The sequence below is a fragment of the Nicotiana tabacum genome, chromosome 5 (genome assembly GCF_000715075.1).
Source record: "Nicotiana tabacum cultivar K326 chromosome 5, ASM71507v2, whole genome shotgun sequence".
NCBI classification, from domain to species: domain Eukaryota; kingdom Viridiplantae; phylum Streptophyta; class Magnoliopsida; order Solanales; family Solanaceae; genus Nicotiana; species Nicotiana tabacum.
In genome coordinates this window covers 106,167,936-106,191,827 of record NC_134084.1, presented here as the reverse complement: position 1 = coordinate 106,191,827, position 23,892 = coordinate 106,167,936, and positions in this window count along the sequence as shown.

The window sequence follows — 23,892 nt, the reverse complement described above, 5'->3', positions numbered from 1 at the left end:
ATAATTCTCTTGATATTCTGTTTTTACCTTTTTTATAAGTTCAATACTCCAAATTTCAACAATTGTTATATTTTTAACTCAATTGATTTCTCAACTAAATTTCCTTAAACCGTTTGAGGTTGTACTTTACTTAAAGAGGAATTTCTACTATGTTTTGATTTATTGATTTCTTGTATTAAAGGTAATGATTCATTCGATATTGTACTGTAATTGAAAATGGTATCTTCTTTATCCAATGATTTCTAAAAATAACTTCATCTTTTCTTGTTGATTTTTTATTTGGGTTGGAAGCTGTACTCTACTTTATGTTAAGTGAATGAGGCGTCACAAGGTGACCTTTACTCAAAAGAATTATATTCGAAAGATGCATATTTGAAAGATATTTATTTAAAGGAAATATATTCGACATATATTCATTTAAAAGCATATTATCTTAGAGATTATTACTTGAAGGATTTATAGGTGAAAGATTTATATTTGAAGGACTTGATAAATTGATTGCACTTGTATCTATTATTTGTTGAGAAACATTTATGGTGTTCTTGTTGCCTGCTATTTATATCACTGGTTGATCTTTGTTGCCATCATGGTTATCTGCTTCCTATTATTTTTGTACGCTATATTGCACAGGTTTATTTGGTAGTCTGGTCCTAGCCTCGTCACTACTTCGCCGAGGTTAGGCTAGGCACTTACCAGCACATGGGGTCGGTTGTGCTGATACTACACTCTGCACTATGTGCAGATACTGATACCGGAGTGCTTGGACCGCAGTGAGGGTGCTGTCTTCAGCCCACACAGGCGACACGAGGTAGTTCTGCAGACGTCCGCGGGCCTTGGCATCACCTCCTATCTTTTCCTTTATCCTGTTTCCTTTACTCAATTTAGAAACAGTGTATACTTTATCTTTCAGACTTTGTATGTAGTATTTTTAGACCGTCTGTGAAGTTGTGACACCAAATTCTGGGTAGAGTTGTATTTAGACTTCCGTAGTTTTGTATTAAGATAAATTGTCGGATTTTGTCTTCCGCTTAATTATTTTCGCTATTTGCATGATATCTACCCATCACTGATAATGGTTTAAAACTGGAAAAGGTTAAGTAATTAGTATAATTTGGCTTGCCTAGCTTTCACCAGTAGGCACCATTACGGCTCTCGAAGGTGGGAATTCCGGGTCGTGACAAGTTGGTATCAGAGCTCTAGGTTACATAGGTCTCATAGTTCACAGACAAGCTTAGTAGAGTCTGAGGGATCGGTACGGAGACGTCTGTATTTATCCCCCAGAGGCTATAAAGTTAGGAAAACTTTCACTCACATTCTTCTCTATCGTGCGATTTTATTCTCTCATTGCTAAATTGAAACCTCTACTCTTGTCCTTTCACGAATGGCTAAGTCACATACTGCTTCTTCATCCGAACATCAGCACAGACCGGTAATAGATCAACTACGTCTTCAGAGGCTTTGCGGAGGTGGGATAGGTTTCACCAAGCTCTTCGCTACCACTTTCAGCGGTGCATCTTTTGAGGACCCACGGGATTATCTTGATCGTTGCTATGAAGTATTGCATAACGTGAGAATATTCGAAAGCGATGGGGTTGATTTTGCTATGTTTCAGATGCCAAGTAGAGGTAGTGGAAAGATAATGTATTTACTAGACCAGTTGTGGTTCCGACGGAAGATGCAGACATATCAAGAGATCACCTAATGAATCATGTAGGGGTTCAACATACCTTGACGTCTGGTTGATTTATTTGAGTTGTGAAGGTCAAATATTGTGGATTATCGGATGTTGTGACCTATGGCTTCGTTCCAAGTAAGGGGAGTCCACTATCAACGGTCAAATTGTGGGGTCATGTGTTATACCAATTTTGGCATGAGATGTATTTATGTGGTATTGAAAGATTTTCCAAAACTTGTATATGATTAAGAGCTGATATTTGAATGGGATGATGATGAGACTTGAGATATTCCCGCGTCCTTAATAATTCTACATTTCAGTATCAGCGAGGTCATGGAAACATATTCAGTATACTCGTAGTGCTTAAGTTAATCACAACACTCGCGTGGAGCAGACATCTTTTAATGTACCAGTGGCATGGAATTTCCTGCAATGGTTATTTAAGTTATCCGGTATAGACTCAGTATGAGCAGTCGAACTGCGGATGGGTTGTTATGAAAATGGTGATACTAGGAACATCCTGAGAAATTATCCTAGACTTGGGAGAGACATATTTCGTCAAAGCACTCAGGCTATGTGCCCCCTTGCAGTTACTACTCCACTTACATGACCAACTATAAGTAGGGGTCAGGATGTTAGAGGTGGAGGTGAGACTCCTAGAGGTGGAGGCCCAGCCCGTTGATATATTTTCTATGGTATGGCTGAGGTTGCTACACTAGACGGTATCGTTATAAGTACGGTCTCGAATTATTATAAAGTCAAAATTTCCTTAACTTGATTCGGTTTTGAGTATCGAGGAAAGTTTTCCTATTGTGCTCCACTTATGAGTGAGCTTCGTAATTCTTAAATCTACATATGTGAATACTTCTGTTGGGAGATTATATGGAGATAGCCATGTCTATCATTATGTGTTGGTCACTAAAAATAGTTGTGAGGCTAAAAGTGACTTTTGTTAATCAATTCGATGAGTTTGATGTAATTTCTAAATAATTGATTTTAGTTGTAACTTATATGCCCTACCGGTATGAGGGATCATTGAATGTTGTGATTTTGTTTAACCAAAATTATTTGAAAGAAGGAAGAAAGGAAATGGAAAATTGCAAAATACTTGTGATTCAGAGTTGAGGATGAGATCCTCACATTTTTATATGATATGAAATATTTAAATCCGGATACAAACTGAGGTGGATGTTATATAAGGACGAGGTCCTGGTGGTAAAAAATTTATGTGTTTAAATTCTCCTTTTGTGAAATTAAAATTTGTGCTATAGCACTTGTAGGGAGTCATCCCTATTAGGATTATTTGAAAATTCTTGTATGAATATCTCTGTGCATAATTTGCCAAAATTGTATTGTAACTATTGAGTTTTAACCTACAAGGTGAGAGCCCAGGTGGCGTTAAATTGTGACTCGTTAATTCGTGTAAGTAATTATAAGATCTCCATGCCTTGTTGTTAGTAAACTAGAGGTTTGAAACGAAAGTTTGTTAACATGAGGTTACTTGGCGATGTTGTAATCTATTATGAACAACCATTAAGACCAGAGATATGGTTATGGTCATACATATTATACGTTTTATTTCAAGATATCATTGTGATAATGTCGTGCTTGTAATGCAGAGATTAGTGTTATTGATATATACTTTGTGGTGCGTTGTTGGGTTGTGGACATATTGTTAGGAGTTGTTTTGGTGTTACTCTAACAGGTGGATAGGCCCAATTATAGGGGAGACTCTGCCGAAATTTCTGCAAAATTTGGGATATTGAAATGTGCAAAGAAAGAGATAAGTTACATTATGTGTTGGAGGAAAGACTCTACTTCTCATTTGAGGACGAATGACCCGAAGTCGGGGAAAATGTAATACCCCGTATTTGATGGGTGCATAGGCATGAGTTGCTATAGCCAGTCGAGACTAATATCGTGTGTTGACGTGAAAAATCGGACCTTTTTGGAAATGATTGGAGTGTAAGAAATTTGGCCTCAAAGTTTACAAATATGGATAAAGGAAATAATCTCAATTAAAATGGTATTGTCGGACTTATGTCGAATGTGGTAATGTGGATCAACCGCGAATAATTGTGTAAAAGTAAAATCATCAATTTGATAACATGAGAATAATTCTTAGTACGTTCGAGGACGAACGTTTGTTTTAGAGGTGGAGAATGTGATGACCCAAAATGTCATCTTTAATTTAAATAATTATCTCGGTATTTTAAGACCTTGAAAACGCTATCAATAAATCCTCGACTTGCGTGCGCAGTCCGTATAATTTTCCGAAATGTTCTTATGTGAAAAATGGATTAAATTGTGAACTAGAGCTTTAAAACTCAATTGAGTTGACGTCGGTTAATATTTTGGGAAAATGAACCCGGATAAAAGTTTTGACCATTCTGGTAGTTCCGTATCGTGATTTGGGACTTGGTCATATGCCCGAAATCGAATTTGGAGGTTCCTAGATCAAATTATCGCCATTTAACGGAATCTAGAAATCTAAGGTTAAAGATTTCTTAAGTTTGACCGGAGATTTGACTTTTTGATATCAGGGTCAGAATCCAATTCTGAAAATTTTCATAGCTTTGTTATGTCATTTATGACTTGTGTGCAAAATTTGAAGTCAATCAGACTTGATTTGATAGGTTTTTGCATCGAATATAGAAGTTGGACGTTTTTAGTTTCATTAGGCTTGAATTGGGGTGTGATTCATGGTTTTAGCATTATTTGATATGATTTTAGGTTTCAACTAAGTTTGTATGATGTTTTAGGACTTGTTGATATATTTTGTTGAGGTCCCGAGGGCCTCGGATAGATTTCAGAAGGTTAACGGATCAATTCAGACTTGAATTTAGCTGCTGAAATTTTCTGGGCAGCTTCTGCATTTTTCGCACGTGTGAACCGTGACCACACATGCGTGAACAATATCCATATACAGTATCATTCTATAGTATTTGTGAACAGTGTCAGTGTACAATATCTGTGAATAGTATCCGTGAACAGTAACATGCGTGAATAGTACCCCAAAAAATTTCTAGACAGAATGTAACTTCTGAAAATGGGGATCAGGGTTAATATGTCGTGCTCTGATACCATGTACACCAGGACCGGTAGGCGCGGGCGGTAGTCCGCACGGCCATCCAGATCTAGCTGTTTCAGTACCTTTGAAGGTTGGCGGTAGTCCGCACGACCAGTAAAGATTCGAAATATACGGGAATTTTATTATAGTTTTAATAACTGTATGGAAGGATCTATCCTTTTACCCAAGCAAGGGGCCTGTCTAGGTCCGATACATACTCTTATTGAGCCCATGTGTCTAGCAGTTCTAACTGTGAAAGGGATAGCCCTTTTGACAACTTCAGCGGGCTTTAATGTCACAGCTGGCTAAACGTAGCCACTAAGGCAAAGCCAATAAGAGTAGTACCAGAGTCGACTGTACCACAATCTTGGAACCAAGCCAAGAAACTATATTAAAATTCCTTTATATTTTGAAAGAGTCTGGATTCTTCATGGTTAATATGCAAGAGAAATTAGTTCTTCAACATAGATATGAATCCGCTTAGCCGGACATAGTCACGGCAGTGGAGAGAAATAAAGTAATTTAAATACTATACAATAAAATAAAATAAACAAATACCTTTAAGGCCGGGATGCAAGGCCCTGAAGATGATGAACTGAACTCTAAAACTTTTATTTACTTCAACTGATTTACAAAATGAAGAAGCTAAGAAGCTTAAAAGACTTTACAAGAAAGAGAGAGATTCAAGAGAGAGAGAGAGGGGAATTTTTCTGATGCCTCCCTGAATGAGAGAGGGCTCCTACTTATAGGAAAAAAAACATAAGGAATCTATGTACAGTGGGTTCCTTATGCGGGTCCCTTATACAGTGTATTTACTGTGTATACAGTGTATCTATTGTGTATCCAGTGTTTCTACTGTTGTAGTAGGGTCCTATTGTGGAATCCTTGGCGGCTTTACTATTTTTCACTATTTCTTTCTTCTACTTTGTCCATCGTTTGTAGGAAATCTTCCACTTCTTTGATTTTTTATCAGACAATATCCTTTCTGTCATCATAGGTTGAGAATCTTCCTCTACATCATCGTTGCTTGTTTCACTTTGCATTGATGTGTCTGATTTTTCACATTGGCTTAAAGTTTGAAGCAAATTTCTTTTCACTTCTTCCAGATATTGGTTTATTAAATCAATTTTATCTCCATCTTGAATGGAGATTCTCCTAGCAATATGCTTGACTGAGCTATCATCAAATATTTTCTTCTGGGGAGTGGTCGCATATAACTGGATCTGTACTTTAATGGAATCCAATAATTCTTGACCGTATAACAATTTTGTTTTGGGATCATTCTTCATCAACTTATCCCAAAAATTATTGTAAAAGACCCTGTATAAGCAAGAGATCTGTTCTTCAGTAAACCCCAATTCGGGTGTCCATTTATGAATCCACGGAATAGAGAATTCAATGAAGAAGTATATCTGATCAATTTTTTCTAAATAATAGATATGATCTGTATGATATAAATCAGTTAAAAACGGAGAAATTTTTGTCCATTCTTTGTATAACTTAAGAAATGGCTCAGGCAAGATCTTTGTTGTGGGGCCGTGATATGACCACCAGTTCAGAAACCAATTAGGGATAGGTCCTGCAAATATCTTTGCACATATTTTAATAAACCAAGTGTGTTTATGTCTATCATTGTTATAATATAATACTCTATCGAATGCCTGGATATAATCCCAGTAAGTAAAATTCATGGGTGATTTATTAAGGCTTATCTGCCTCTCTTTTATTGTGAATATTCCCCATTCTTCAACAGATATAATCTGCTTGATAATAATTTTTGAGAAGTTATAAACGTTCTCACTTGTGTTATAACCGGAAAGTGCTGGAATTCTGCACTACCTGTGCTGATGAGGATGGTCTCATAATAAGCGCGGGTTTTATATGATTCACCTTGGTAGTATAACCCATTAATCAGGTATCTCTGAAATATCTTCCATGGTTCATCCTTTCGCTGAATCTCAGAGTTTTCTAGGAGAAATATTATTTCTTTCTTTGGTAGTTTTTCGTAGGACTTGATATCATCGTTGTCCTCTTCTCTAGCGATTGAAGCAAATGTATTACTTTGCTTTCTGGCGGCCAAATATGCCTGTAGATGACCGTATAATGGATTATCTTCTGGAATATCATCCAGATATATAGACGGACCTAATGAGGAATCTCCTTTATGAAATATCTTAGAGTTTATTAAACTTTTTTCCCTGCTTGTATCACCGGAGAACTTGATGAGGATCCGTATGACGATCCTTGAGAATATGATTTACTAGGGGAAGATCTTCCCCTACCTCTGCCTCTGGTGGCCCATGAGGGTCCATTCTGCACAAATAACAAGTCAATTTATTCCGAGAAGTAATAATCCAGCATATCATCCCTAACAATTTCAGCATAATCATGAATAGAAAATTCATTTTTAATCAGGTTATCAATAATTTCTTCAATTATCAATTCAATTATGAGACTTTGTAGGTCTCTATTTAATCTAACCACTTTAAGGATAGTAATTAATAATTCTTCATCGAGAAAAGTCGTATAGAAATTCATAATCAGTCTAAGTATTCTCGGGATCAAAAATCCGGAAGGGAGTTATCAATTCCTTTTTTGTATTGAATTTCAAAATCAAAAGGCGCCAGTTGAGCTTACCATCTAGCAAATATTAATTTAGACGCATCATGTTTGAAATCTTTGTCAAACATATATTTAACAGATTGAGCATCAGTTTTTATTAAAAACTTTTGATTATATAAATCATCTTGAAATTTTAAAACACATTTAACAATAGTTAACATTTCATGAGCCACAGTAGCATATTTCTTCTGGGCTTCGGTCCATTTACCAGAGTGAAATCTTATCAGGTATTCACTCTTATTGTTGGGATTCACTTGCTTTAAAATCCCACCGTAGCCAACGTTGGACGCATCTGTCTCAATAATTTTTTGCCATGTAGGATTAGCAAGAGTTAATAAGGTAGAGACCTAACACGCTGTTTAATACTTTTGACTAACGTAGTATGCTGGTCAGTCCAAGGCTGTCTATGATCCTTTTTTAGCTTGTCGTACAGAGGGGCTAGATCACGAGATAAACTTTTGTAGAAAGGAGATATATAATTCAAACTTCCCAAAAAATCTTTGTAATTGAGTCCTGTCAGTAATAACATCAGGAAATTTTGTAGCAAAATCAATCGATCTTTATATCGGGGTAATTTTCCCTTGGCAAATATTATTGCCTAAAAATCGAACATTGGTTTGGAATAGACTCATTTTTTGTTTAGAAATAACTAAGCCGTTTTGTATTACAATTTTCTTAAAAATATCAAGATGCTTAATATGCATCTCTAATGTTTTAGAAAATACTAATATGTCATCAATATAAACGATGATAAAATCAAGATAAGGGTTAAAAATATCATTCATAATTTTCTGAAATTCAGAAGGGGCATTTTTTAAACCAAAAGGCATGACATTCCATTCATATTGACCAAATGGAACATTAAAAGCAGTTCTATAAGTATGCTCCTTAAAAATTTGAATTTGTCAATATCTAGATTTTAAATCGAATTTTGAAAATATATTGGCGTCATATACTCTAGATAGCAGATCTCTTTTATTGGGGATATGATATCTAATCCATTTCAGATATTTATTCAAAGGTTTATAATTTATAAATAATCTAGGAATACCACGTTCCTTTTCCGCAGCATTATTAACATAAAAAGCAGAACATGACCAAGGAGATTTTGGGGGTTTTATCAAACCCTTTTGTAACAAATTATCAATTTCATTTTTGCAGAATTTGACCAATTTAGCATTCATCTGGCAAGGTCGAGATTTAGTGGGGATATCATCCTCGGAGAAGTTTTCTTCGTAAGGAAGAGTTACAATATGCCTTTTTCGGTTCCAAAAGGCACTAGGGTGATCGGCGCAAACATCAACAGCCATCTGTTCAACAATCAATTTAATCTTTTGCCGAACCTTAGCAGATTGTAAAGTATCGAATATATTCATACTCAATATTTCTAATTGTAATGAATCAACATGCCTTTGTTTCATATTAATCAAGGCGTTAATATCTCTAGTTACAGGATCTGTAACAAAAGAATAACTTATCTCTTTATCTTGATAAGTAGCAGAAAAACCCTGTGCATCTATGTTATTAAAAGGGTAAATAGCATTAATAAAAGGGGTTCCAAGTATTATCGGAGAGTATAATTGGTTTTTTACCAAAAAGAAGAAATGAGGAATACAAACTCTATTTTGGCAAATACGAGTATTTGGTAATTTATACTCTATATCTAAAGCATGATCAGAAGCAGATTTTACCAAATGAGTGATCTTTTGAAAATATTTAGTAGGAACAAGACCCTCTTGAATACAACTTACATCTGCTCCACTATCAATCATTGCTACATCAGTTAGAGAGAAACTATTATCAATCAAGATAGTACATTTAATGTACCACTTATGAGCTGTAACAACCCGCATCATACCTAAAAACATATCAGAATTTTCATTAATCGGATCATTCTTATCAGAAATTTCTTTTCCTTTTTCATTTGAAATTTCGGAAATTCCTTTAGCCGAAAAATCAGTTGGAAAATCAGTTAGAGAATTATTGTTCTCAATTTGAGTAATCTGGTGATCACAAATCATTTGATTTTGTTTAAGAGACTTAATATCTCTTTTCAAATTTTCAATTTCAATTTTCAAATCATCAAAGGAATATCTCTGCTTGGCGTATTTGTCTTATGAAGACGTTTATTAACTTCAGACAAATAATATAGCGCAAAATATTCAAATTCGTTTTTTGGTCTTTCAAAAGGCTTTGAACCACTAGAACTCGAACTTTCAGTCAAATTTATAATTTTTTACGAAGTTTTTCATCAGTAATTTCCTTTAAAAGTTCTATTACATTGTTAGATGTAATAGTTTTTATATTCAAATCTTGAAATTGTGATTGCAATTTATAAAACTCATCATCATCGCAAGTGCAAATATCACCTTTACAAGCGGTGCAAGTATTATCCAAATCTTTACTACTTTCAGATAAATCTATCAGATCAATCTCAGCTTCGGACTCAGTCTCAGAACAAGTATAATCAGAATCTGATCCGGAAGTGTATAACAAGTTATAAACTTTGTCATGTAACCCATCGTCTAGTTCTAAGGCCTTTAGCTTTTGAAGCTTGCAATTTGGAGCGATATGCCCAAATTTTCCACACTTATAACACTTAATATCAACGAGATCTCTCTTTGTTCTATTCTTCGTAAATCGAGTAGATTTGTGATGCGCTTTTCTAGTATCACGCTCTTCCTTAGATCTATATCTAGACCTCTTTTTCTTATACGGACTATCAGGGTTAGGATACCTATGATATCTGTTTTTCTTCTTCTTCTTACTTTGAGTAGAGGTTCTGGGTAAACCGAACTGGGTACAGAAGTCACCTAATTGGGATTTCTCTTTAAGCTTATCAATCTTAAGTTGTCTAGAAAGCTTCAGCTCATTACACAAGTTTAATCCTTCTTGCGTACACACTCCTATAAGTTTACCATAGGTATAATTTCCATACAGAATTTCACCGTAACTATCTCTTAACGCTTTTCTTACTCTTTCAGCGAATAAGGAGGGAAGGTCGTCTATAAACTTAGCTTTCCAATGTTCATACTTGTTTTCGGGTAGCTCCATAACCCTACTCATAAAAGTATCTTTGTACCATCTAAATTCACTAAGGGTCCTACATCTAAGCCCATTTAGTAAAGTACGGACGGTCTCATGCTGATTGGTAAATCTACCATTAAAATGTTCTAGAATTGTAAGGATAAGGGTATAAACAACATCTTCTCTACCTTTAACTAGAGTCATGCCTATATTATCAACCCCTTCGTCAATGGCGGTAGCATTCATAACCGTTGCCTTTTCTTCAACGGATAGATAGTTATCCCACCAGCCACGAAGTTGGCCAGTAAAGCCTGCAATAATCATTTTGCAAATAGTTCTATCTGTGTTCTTAACACTTTTACAGATAGTTGAGTACATAAGCATTCTATGTACAAGAATAGTTAACTGTCTATCAGTTAAGCCATCAAGATTCCATTCATAAATTTCGGAACCGTTGTAAGACGTATTAGTCTGATTCCAATCGTTCCTCTATTAACACATCTTGAGGAGTAGGACGGGAATAATAGTAAGTTTGCATCTGGGGTTTGTCGGCATACTTACTATTGGGTTTAATTAAACCCTTGAGCTTATTAAGCTCTGACCACGTTTCAGTTTTATAATCGAAAACAGTCTCAATTTTATCAGCAAATTCTTTTGATAAATCAATTGGTCTAATATTTAAACCAGAAAGTTTCTTATCAAGAAGGTCTGCTAAGTCATCAAGAGATTTGAATTTAAAATTTTGAACCTCAGGAGGCCTTTGAACATGAGTAAGAACTGCTTGATCATTCGGTTTGATTCCCGAAGTGGAAGCAATATCGGTTGGTCCTTTGTTAGTACTCATCTTCTTTATTAAGCAGTCAAATCATCCAATTTTTTATCAAGAGAATCGATATGTTCTCCTAAATTTTTTTCATATAAACCCAAATAATTGTTTTGAGAAATCAATTTATTAATTTCTGCAATACTAACAGCTGCAACATTATCGTCAACAAATTTTTGAAAAGCAGTGAAGGTAATACCAGTATTATTAGGTAAAATAAAGGGGGCTTGAGGAGGGTAAATGACTTTAGTAATATTACCACTCCCATCTTTATAAGATCTTTCTAACACCTTTATATAAAGAGGCAAATAAGTTGTTATAAACCAAGGAACAAAATACATAATTTGATTATGCAAAGCACAATTTTCGTAAAATTCTTGAGAAATACTGTTTAAATCTTCTTTGCTATAAGCATCAAAAAACCAAGTTTTAAACTGGCTCCATTTATCACTAAAAAATTCTTTTTGAATATATTTTCTTGCCCGTAAACCTAGGCTAAAATTAATTTGGTGTGGAATCATTAAGTATCACTGGGGTCGAAATCCATTTCGGATACAGAAGGAATATCCTTATCAGAAATATTGTCACTGTCTTGAACAATATTTGTTTGTGGGTTAATTTTAACCCTTTCGACAGACTTATTGCTCACCTTTGTAGCGATAGTGTGTAATGATGCTGCACAATTTCGAGCTGGACCATAGACTGGCTCGACAGGAGAAATATGTTGAATAGCAGGTAAAAGTCTATGATTAGAAAACGAATGTCTATTATAAACAGTAGACTTATCATCAAATTGAATACAAATCCTACCATCCGGGTTTTGAGTAACATGCGAACAATCATTATTTGACAAGTCATTAGTAATCTGACTTGGGGATATAACCGAATTTAAAGTCCAAGTAGTTGAGAAATTAGTTTCTTCCCACCTAATAGGTCTCCTAGTGGTGACCTTGGACCTTGTAAAATTGGTTTCTACTAATATGGTCTGATCCGATGTATCGTATAACTTACATCGTGGATTTAAAGTAGACAATAATTTAAAATATATCCTATAAGATAAACATATAAGTTCAGAACCAGGCGCATAATTATAACCATGTGTTTTCACATTTAAAGTCAAGGCATCAAGAATATTAACATCAGAAAGAGATAGTTGCAAATTGGGTTGAGTATTAAAATATACTGGACCATAGGCCACAGTAGTTCAATCGAACCCATCAGAGACTATCTGAAATTCAGATTTCTAGCATCTCTAAGAGCTGCCAAAAAGGTCTCTGGTAACCCTTTAAGGGTTAAAGGTTTAAACGCAATTTGAACCATACCAATATGCAAGTAATTATAATGATGTTTATATAAGTCAATATCGTGTTTGTTTAACAAACGAATAGTCTGTTCAGAAGAATTTAATGTCAAAGACTGTTCAGTCGTTTTTATCAATTGTTTTGAAGAAAGTTTATTAAACCAACCATAATCATAAATGGTTGTTATAGAAACTTTAGGAATCGTCCATTTATTTAACAAATCAAGGTTTTGAGGTATATCTACCTCTTCAAGTCTAGTACTTTTAGTACTTGTTTCTCCCAAATCCATTTCAAAAGCTTCATATCTATGTTGAATAGTTCAGATCTATTACATATTTACCATGAAAGTTCCTAGGCTCTGATACCATTTATCTGAAAGTAGTAAAGATTTGGATAATACTTACCAAATTGGAGCTCGGGGAGAGGCGATTTTCGAGAGATTTTCAAATAAAACAACGGGGTAAGTGTTCTTAACTTAATTTTGGTTAGATTACCCGAATCTATTACTAGTTTTGGCATTTAATTGGTGATTTTAGTTGGGAAAATTTTGAAAACCCTCTTGGTTTAATTTGAAGATTTGAGGGTCGAGTTGAAGTCGAATTTTGGTAAAATTGGCATGGTTGGACTCGTGGTTGGATGAGCTTTCATATTCCATAATTTTTGTCGGGTCCCGAGATGTGGGTCCCACAGGCAAATTTTTAGTGCAATTTTGGATTTTTAATAGAAAATGTAGTATTTCATACGGAATTAATTCCTATAATTTTTATTGATTGAATCGAATTGTTTATGACTAGATTTGAGAATTTCGGGCACAAATTCGCGAGGCAAAGGCTTGTTGGAATTTTGAATTGGTTGCAAAGCGAGGTAAGTGCTTGGTCTAACCTTAGCTTGAGGGATTAGGAGTTGTGTCTTATTTCCTACATGTTAATTGTGGAGTACGACGTATATGCATGGTGACGAGTATCTATACGTTGGTGTCAAGCATGCCCGTGAGTCTTGTATTATAATTGTTATGACATCGTTGTGGTTTATTGCGCTTCATATGTTATTATCACCATTGTTTCCTTGCTGGGATGTTTGTTTGATATTATTGTTCCCTTGCCGGGATGTTTGTTTTGATAGTATTGTTCCCTTGCCGGGATGTTGTTGAAATATCATTGTTCCCTTGCCGAGAAGTTGTTATATTGCTCTTGTCCCCTTGCCAGGATTCCTTGTGATTATTGTTGGCTTGTAACTGGGAGCGGGTGGTACGCCTACCACAAGATATAATGAAATGGGAGCGGGTGGTACGCCTACCACAAGATATAATGAAATGGGAGAGGGTGGTACACCTACCACAAGATATAATGAAATGGGAGCGGGTGTCACGCCTACCACGAGATACATGAAATGGGAGCGGGTGGCACGCCTGCCACGAGATACAGGAAATGGGATCGGGTTGCACGCCTGCAACAAGATGTGAAAAAAAGTGAAATCTGCCTTTGTTTTCCTTATTCTTGTTAGTGGTTGGATTTTGATTTCTTTATAATTCTCTTGATATTCTATTTTTACCTTTTTTTATAAGTTCAATACTCCAAATTTCAACAATTGTTATATTTTTAACTCAATTGATTTCTTTACTAAATTTCCTTAAACCAAGCATCTTGAGGACTTAGGAACACTCCCCACCTCCCACAAGCCCTTGTATATATCACGTTGGGCCTCAGCATAGACACATAGCTCTTACAGGCGACGGGGAATAGTAGCCGATGCAGACTCGTGAGGAGGAGCTTGAGCCAATAACTGTGCCTTCTCGGCTTCAAGAGCCACAACTCGGTCTCCCAAGCTCGAAGCATCCCGATCAAGTTCACCAATTCACTCCTCAAGTCGTGCCTCCCTCAGCGTGGCTGTCGCCCTCTCAAATTCCTGCTCAGACTTGAGGACGCGGATAGTGTCTTCTAGCATCATCGCCCTCGCTAAAGTTGACACTCGAGCACCCTCGGCTCCCTCCAATTCGGCCACTTTCCTTTCCAGCTCGGCTACCTTCTCCGTCTATTCTGCACTAAGAGTGTTGACTCTAGTAGCATTTTGCTCAAGTTCAGCTCGTAAAGATAGAACCTTCGCCTAAAGGTTTTCGCACTTCGTGGTAATCCCTTTACCTACCTCGAGATCCTCATCTTTGGCATGAAGTAGCTCCTCAAGCTCACTGCATCCGCGGATAGACCGCATCAGGTCCTCATCTCTTTTCTCCAACTCCTGCCTGGCAATTGGGTACTAGCGCCAACTCTAAGCTGCTCGCACATCTCACGGCACCTGTTACGATACCGTCGATACTTCTCGGCCATTTTAATTAAAATCTTGGACCACGCCTTAGCCGTACGAGCGCTCTCAATCTCTAGCATGTAGGTCTACTAAAAAAAAGAGAAGGGAGAAAGAGTCAGTAAAGACAAAGGGCACAAAATAAAGAAAACAAAAGGGAACTTACTCTTAGGCTCATCGCGACCACCCTTAGGCTTTCAGCGGCAGAGCATAAAAGATTGAACCGTGGCACAAAATCCACCGTGTCCTGCAATAGGTTGAAATCAGACGGAATTTCAAGTATGCGGGAGGGGCCTTTCGCCCTTACCCCAGTCCTTGTGAAGCCCTCCTCGAACATCCTCATGTCCTCGGGGTCAATGTCGGCTTCGGATTCATAACCCTCAACCATGACGCCTTTCCCCTTCTCATCGACCGAAGAAGGGGCGCGATTCTGTTGGGATGATGATGGTCTGCTCGGAACAACTACAGCGGCCTCACAACTCCGTCCCTCCGCTACAATAGGCTCTTGAAAACTCGCAACATGCGTTGCCTCCGCCTCCTAGCTAGCCCCACCGCCGGTTTCGGTTATCTTTGAAACAAGGTCGCCCCTCGAGGGCATTTCGGCTACAGAATCCCCTTCCAACACTGACCTTACTCTCTTTGACGGGACCTCTCCAATACCGACGCGAGAAGATTTGCCCGTTGAACGGACTGAGAGGACCGGAGTCTTTGGTTGAGAAGCAACCTCCAAGCAGACGGCCTCGGCCGCAGGCGTAGTCTGACGAGCGGCCAAACTCTCTACGCCCTCGCCTGCAATAACTCTTGGTGGGGGCTAGGTGGAAGGCACTTGTTTACGTAATGCGAGCGGAGGAGCCCTCGTCCTTCTAACTCCTCTCCGACCTGTCAATAAGGAGGGATTTGATCATATAATGACAAGGTTAAAGAAACTGTGAAGCGGAGGACAAAGCAAAACTACAACGAGCCAACTCACCAGTAAGAGGTTTGCGCCCGAACTTCTCATGGAAAGGCGCCCACTCACGGATCCCCACCGTATGGGGGAGAATTGCGCTCACCCACTCGCGGATATCAACAACTAGCGGGGGAGGCATTCTCTCAGCTGCAAAAGCAAAAACAAATTCTCAGCGAAGCCATTAAAGGAAGACGGCCGATGACCGTCTTAAGAAAAATTGCATAAAGTAAATAGGAAAACTCACGAGCGAAATTCCATGTCTCAGGAAACCCTGTTGGGTTCAACACGATGTGCTCTGTTCGGACATAGAAGTAGCTCTCCCAAAAGCGGCGATTGGCCTTATCGTCCATCTTTACCACCAAACTCTTGGTTCCTCGATGATGCATATGAATCATTGTACCCCAAAGAAAATGGGGGGCGAAGAGGTGGAGAATGTGCCCTAGAGAAATTCCTCGGCCGGCTAGCTCTGCATACTTGATGAGCTCAAGAGCTTCTACGCATACGGAGAGAGTTGAGTCGGGCACACCTCATAGAAGCGGTAGAAATCTGCCACTAGGGAAGGAAGGGGAAGGGTGTACCCCATAACAAAAGGATACGCGCAAAACGTACAGTAGCCCGGGCGGTGTAAATGCACTATATCCTAATTTGCCGGCACCATTTCAATGTGATTTGGGATTCCCCACTTGGCTTTGAGCGTCGTAATCGATGCAGCATCTATAGTGGAAGGAACGGGCGTCGGTTCATCTCCAGCAGGGCTGCTAAAATCAGTCCTCATCTTTCCCGGGCGGGGAACCACCTCATCCACTGTCAGAAACCCCTTGTCTTCCACTACCTCCACTCCCTCTTCGAGTAGGGATACGTCATTTTTCGGCACCAGAGCACCTACAACTTTATCAGAATGGGAAGAAACACTAGCCATTTGTTTTCTTTGATCGAAAAAATGAAAAAACAAAAATGATGAAGGAAAACGACAATGGTCACAGCGAATCCTAGCAGAAGCAAAAGTATGAGAGGCTAGAGAAAGAAGAGAAAGTTTGCAAAGTTCTTTCTTAAACGTTTGAAAACGTAACATTTAAATGAGAGCCTCCCCCTATTTATAGGGATATAAATGCCCTGAGTGGGAAAACCAAGAGTTGCCAGTTAGAAAACGGAAAGGTCATGGGAAACGACACAATGCCTAAGAAACATATGCCATAATGACACGTAACGATCCGACGCAATTCTTGAAGCATTATGTCGCTACCTCGCCATGAGGATCTCGCTCCTTGCATAAAGCGTTCAGATTTCTCCCAATTTTTGAATCAACAGAATCCACCCATCCAACTTGCCAAGAGGCTACCCCAACGGGCGGAGGGACTAACTGTATAGGTCAAAATCTGACCACACGTGGATTAGGGCTAAAAGGAATGATAAAGGGTCGACTGAGTCGTGGTCGTACTCATAAGGTGTAATAATGATGAGTATCTCGGCCACTGCCGAGATAGAGCCATAAGAAAGCTTGTATGGCAAAACATATGTTGTAATACTTGAGGGAAGCGATGAGAAGTATAATCAAGAGAGAGGGTATTCTGGCTAAAGACCGTTGGACAAAGAGGAATATTTGTAATATATATAGGAGGTAAGAAGGCAAGAAAATGGGACTGACTTCCTGAGGAGAGAGAGGAATGGAAGAACAGGAGGAGACCTCCAACAACAAAGCAAAAGCCTAGATTTTGGTTGCAAATCTTTGTAATCGTTATTGCTGAGTCAGTAAAGATAGATCTCATAGTTATCAATGTCACTCCTTCCTTTCCTTCTTTGCTCTTACATTACGGAACAATACATCAAGGATGTAAGCTTATCATTTATGTTTGATGTCTTTTAATAACTTTGAGAAGAGTTATATAAGCTCGACTGTATTCGATTCTCGTATTTAACATGCTTTGATCTAGAGTTAATTATCCTTGGTTAAGATTTACCATCTATTTCATTATTAATTAGTTTAACAAAAAGCTTAACACTTTTTGGTCAAACAATTTGGCGTCATTTATGGGGAGGTTTTAGTTAAAATTTTAGTTTCTTCTAGATCATAAAGAACTATGTTAGGGTAATCAGTAGAACATCTTTCATCGAAAATTATATTGTGTAATATGTACATACAATTCAACTTTGTATATACAAAGCCATCGGTATTTAGCATGATTTCGTTAAGAACTCTTAAATAATGCAATCGTTTTTGGAGGTAATTCTGTTCTCTTTTCGTGAAAAGTGACATTCTTTGTTTAAATATTGACAACTTGATTGCAAATAAAATGCCAGGACACAAAATTGAAGGGTCGGTTACACTACTAGAAATCCGGAAAAAAAGCGACCAAAATTTGGCGATCAAAATTGGTCTGTTAAGAAAAGCGACCAAAGTTGGTCGCTAAATTGGAGAAAATAATTAAATAATTATTCTAAAAACATTAGAGACCAAGGTTGGTCGCTTATTGGTCGATAATGTGGTCAAAATATTGACCGGACTGGTCAGACTTGCTTGGTCAAAGAAATACTGAAATTAGCGACCAACTTTGGTCGCTAAAGTGGGACCCACCTATAAAATTTTAATAATTATATTATTATTTAAATAAATTATAAAATATAAATAAATATAATTTAAAATTAGCGACCAAAGTTGGTCGCTTACGAAAGGGGAAGCAGATAGAGACCAACTTTGGTCGCTAATCTGGGACCCAGTTATAAAATTTTAATAATTATATTATTATTTAAAAAAATTATAAAATATAAATAAATATAATTCAAAGTTAGCGACCAAAGTTGGTCGCTTACAAAAGGGGAAGCAGATAGAGATCAACTTTGGTCACTAATTTGGGACCCAGTTCTAACGTTTAATAATTATATTATTATTTAAAATATTTTATAAAATATAAATAATTCTTATTTAAAATTAGCGACCAACGTTGGTCGCTATTTTTTAATTCTGGATAATTAGCGACCAAAGTTGGTCTCTTTTCAGGTCAACATTGGTCAAAATTAAAACTCACTTTTATATTTACTATCTAAATAATATAAATGTAATCCGTTAACACTTTTATAATACAAGGGATGAATACACTAAAATATATTCTAACATGCTATATACGAAGCATGTTATATATATAGGTCGAGACATTTTGTTTTTAATATTCAACGATGCATCTGAGTAGGTTATAAGTCGATGAATCAATTTACACACAGATATATTTGATAAAAAATTATTTATACTAATTAGGATCTTGACAAGTCTATCAATCCCTAAAAGAACCCGACCATATACAACTAATATTCAAAAATAATAATTCTTGCATAACTTATCCATATACAACTAATATATGCATAACTAATCCCTGTATTATTTATTCTTGCATAACTAATCCCTGTATTATTTATTCTTGCATAACTAATGCATACATAACTAATACATGAATAACTAATACCTGCATAAATCTAACCGGCAACCAAAGGACCCTATGTGTGCAAATCAAAGTTTCTAGTTTTGACAAATCAAAGTGTCTTGACTACTTTTAAATTATATTATATACTATTTAAAGAAATGTACGCACATATTATTTTTGATAAGAAAAGGCTACCGATCAGATAAAAAGTCTCACTACTTACGACATTCAATCTGTAGCCTTTTCTTTTCAAAATTAGTGTGTTGTCTTTTATTTAAAAGTAGTCTTGGGATTTACAAAAACTTCCTAAAGAAGTCTTGAAAGTACCTGTATGTGTTAGTACTATGCAAGATAAGTGTCAATGAACAAGAAAAGAAGATACAATTGCTCTCGAGGTTCTTTTAGGGATTGATAGACTTGTGAAGATCCTAATTAGTATATATAATTTTTCATCAAATATATCTGTGTGTAAATTGATTCATCGACTTATAACCTACTCAGATGCATCGTTGAATATTAAAAACAAAACGTCTCGACTTATATCAATTAATCTGTTATAATTGATTCATCGACTTATAACCTAGTGATGAATGAATGTAATTCATTAACTCTGTTACAATACAAATAATGAATACAATATCATGTACTATAACATGCTATATATGTAGTTAAAGTAGCACGAAGTGTGTGTGTTATATATATACACACACTAACATATATTATAACAAGTTATATATACATTATAGTATTACAGTGAAGTGTTTGTGTATGTGTGACGACCCAAAAGGGTCATCACCTGTTTCTAATTGAAATTTGTGTTTTTGAGGCCCTGAAAACCTCATTCGAGTCACCCCGATTTGTGTGTGCAGTTCGGGCGCGTAGCCGGAAAGCTTAAACGTGAAATCTTGTGAAAATTTCTAAGTTTTTACCTCGAAATGAATAAGTTTGACTCCGGTCAACATTTTGGGTAAACGGACCCGGACCCATGATTTGATGATCCCGGAGGGTCCGTAGGAAAATATGGAACATGGGCGTATGCCCGGAATCGAATTGTGAGATCCCCAGCCCGAGTTATGAATTTTTAAGTGAAATTGTTCTCTGAAAATATTTAAAGAAAATGGAAATGAAATCTAATTAGAAAGCAATGGTATAGGGCCCGTATTTTGGTTCTGGCGCCCGGTACGAGTCTTATATATGTTTTGAATCACTCCTGTAAAGTTTGGTAAAAAACGGACGTCGTTTGACGTGATCCGGAACCAAATTGGGAAAATTAATGTTTAAAAGGAAATCTGAGAAATTTCATGGACCTTGAGGCTCAATTCGATGTTCATGATGTTATATTGGTGATGTGATCACACGAATGTATTCGTAGGGTGTTTTTAAGGTAGTGTGCATGCTTGGTTTAGAGTTTCGAGGGCTCGGGTGAGTTTCTAGTAGGTTCCGGGATGCCTTAGGCTTTAAAAGATCAGATGTTGCAGGTTCAGGAATTTTGACAGGTCTCTGAACCCTTTTGCGCGGTCCGCGAGGAAACGCGTGCAGCCGCGGTTGCCTCTGCGCGGTCCGCGGTGGGTGCTGCGCGGTCCGCGGTGAGTGCTGCGCGGCCGCGGTCGGCTTTGCGCGGTCCGTGCGGGGCATAGATCCGCAGGCCTTCAGGAAGCCTGTGCGGTCGCGATCCGCGGTGGGAACTTCAGAGGGGTATAAATACACGTGAATTTCAGTTATTTTACACTTTCCAAAACCCCAAAACATAAGAGGCGATTTTCCAAACAACTTTTCTTCTCCGAAATGATTGGTAAGTGATTTCTAACTTATTTTCTTCACTTCTTAACATCTTTTAACATGATTTCAATTTCAAATCAAAGATTTTCATGGGAAATTGGGTGATTTGGGTAGAACCTAGGTTTCTAAAATTGGGAATTCGGACCTCAATTTGAGGTCCTATTTCAAAACAAACCATATATTTAAACTTGTGGAGGAATGGGTAATCGGATTTTGGTCCGAACCTCGGGTTTCGACCACGTGGGCCCGGGGTGATTTTTTTTGACTTTTGGGTAAAACTTTGGAAAACTCATTTTCATGCATTGAGGCTGACTCATTTAGCATTTATTGATGTAATTAAGCAACTTGTGACTAGATTCGAGCAGATTTGTGGTGGAATCAAGAGGTAAAGCTATAATTGAGACTTGAGTGGTGTTCAAGGCATCGAGGTAAGTGTTTGGTTTAACCCTAGCTTGAGGGATTAGGAGTTAAGTCATATTTGCTACTTGCTTCTTGTTGAGTACGACGTATAGGCATGGTGACGAGTATCTATACGTTGGTGTCAAGCATGACCGTGGGTCTTAACTTGAAAGTTGTTGTGTTTTTGAATGACACCTTGTATACTTTAATTAATGATCCTCTATGATTAAGTATTTCCATTAATTGAACTGAGTACTAGCAAAGTGAGATTGGTTATAGCTGATTCTCCCTTGCCGGGATGACTATTTCGATATCCTTGTTCCCTTGCCGGGAAGTTATTATATTACTTATGTTCCCTTGCCGGGATTTCTTGTGATTGTGTGATGAACTGAAATGGGAGCGGGTGGTACACCTACCACAAGATATTATGAAATGGGAGCGGGTGGTACGCCTACCACAAGATATTATGAAATGGGAGCGGGTGGTACGCCTACCACAAGATTGATGAAATGGGAGCGGGTGGTACGCCTACCACAAGATATTATGAAATGGGAGCGGGTGGTACGCCTACCACAAGATTGATGAAATGGGAGCGGGTGGTACGCCTACCACAAGATTGATAAAATGGGAGCGGGTTGTACGCATACCACAAGATATTATGAAATGGGAGCGAGTGGTATGCCTACCACAAGATATAATGAAATGGGAGAGAGAGAATGAAATGGGAGCGGGTGGTACGCCTACCACGAGATATGAGAAATGAGATCGGGTTGCACGCCTACAACAAGAGGAAACTGAAAGTGAAAGTTGCCTTTATTTTCTTCATTTGTGATAGGAGTTATAGTGCTAGCTTCCTTATTATTCCCTGTTATTTCTTTTAACTGCTATCCCCGAAGCATGTTCCCTTTCCCCAGCTTTAACTGCTTATTACTTGTTTACTTCTCCGCCATATATTATATAACTGTATAGGTTTATCTGGAGTCTGGTCCTAGCCTCGTCACTACTCGCCAGGGTTAGGCCAGGCACTTACCAGCACATGGGGCCGGTTGTGCTGATACCACGCTCTGTGCTCTTTTGCACAGATCCAGGCAGCAGCAGTAGCGTGGGAGCCAGCCTTCAGTCCAGTGAGACACTGAGGTAGCCTTGCAGGCGTTCGCAGGCCCGACGTATCCTCTACCTTTTATTTCCGTCTGTTATCTCATATATTCAAGACAAAAAGTTTATATTTTCTTTCAAACGGTTGTATTTATCACTTTTAAAAGTTCGTGAGTAATGTGACACTAGTTCTTGGGTAGAGGCATATGTTTATTCTCGCATTATTGTTCAGTTTTCTTTAAACTTAAGTCTTTCACCTAATTATTTAATTCCATTGCTTTCATGCTATCGCTGATAATTGTTAAAAGAAGTAATTGTTAATGAAGTAAGCAGTTAAGGATTGGCTTGCCTAACTCTCATTAGTATGCGCCATCACGACTCCCGAGGGTGGAAAATTCGAGTCGTGACAAGTTGGTATCAGAGCTCTAGGTTACATAGGTCTCACAACTCATGAACAAGCTCAGTAGAGTCTGAGGGATCGGTACGGAGACGTCTGTATTTATTCCCCAGAGGCTACCGAGTTAGGAAAACTTCACTTTTGTTATTTCTTGTCGTGCAGATTTGTTCCTCAAATGCTAATTGAACTTCTACTCTGTTCTTCGCAGATGGCGAGAACACGCACTTCCTCATCTACTGCTCAGCAGCCCGAGCCCCCTACAACAGCTCCCATTAGGGGCATAGGGTGAGGCCGAGGCCGTGCTAGAGGCCGAGGTAGGGGCAGAGCTCAGCCCCGAGCAGCGGCACCAGTGGCGGAGCCTCAGGTTGATTTTGAGGAGGAGGTTCCAGCCCCAACAGTTCTGGTGGGCCCAGCTCAAGTCTCAGAGGGGTTTATCACTACCCTAGTTCTTCAAGACGCTCTGGTTCGATTGGTGGGCCTTATGGAGAGTGTCACCCGAGCAGGTTTGCTTTTAGTAGCACCAGCCACTTCTCAGGCTAGATGAAGGGCTCAGACTCCTGCTACTCGCACTCCGGAGCAGGTAGATCCCTAGATTCAGGTTCCAGCGGTTCATCCAGTGGTAGCAGTTCAGCCGGGTGTAGTGGCTCAGACCGGCGATGGAGCGGCTATGTCCGCCGATGCTTTGTGGAGACTGGACAGATTCACCAAGCTCTTCACTACTACTTTCAGCGGAGCTCCTTCTGAGGATCCCCAGGATTTCCTATATAGCTGCCACGAGGTTCTCAGGAACATGGGCATTGTTGAGACCAATGGGGTCGATTTTGCTGCATTTCGCTTATCTGGATCCGCCAAGACTTGGTGGAGGGATTATTGCTTAGCGAGACCAGTCGGATCGCCATCTTTGACATGGGAGCAGTTTTCAATGTTGTTTCTGGAGAAGTTTCTCCCCGTGATGCAGAGAGAAGCCTATCGGAGGCAGTTTGAGTGCCTTAAGCAAGGTTCCATGACGGTCACTCAGTATGAGGCCAGGTTCATCGATCTAGC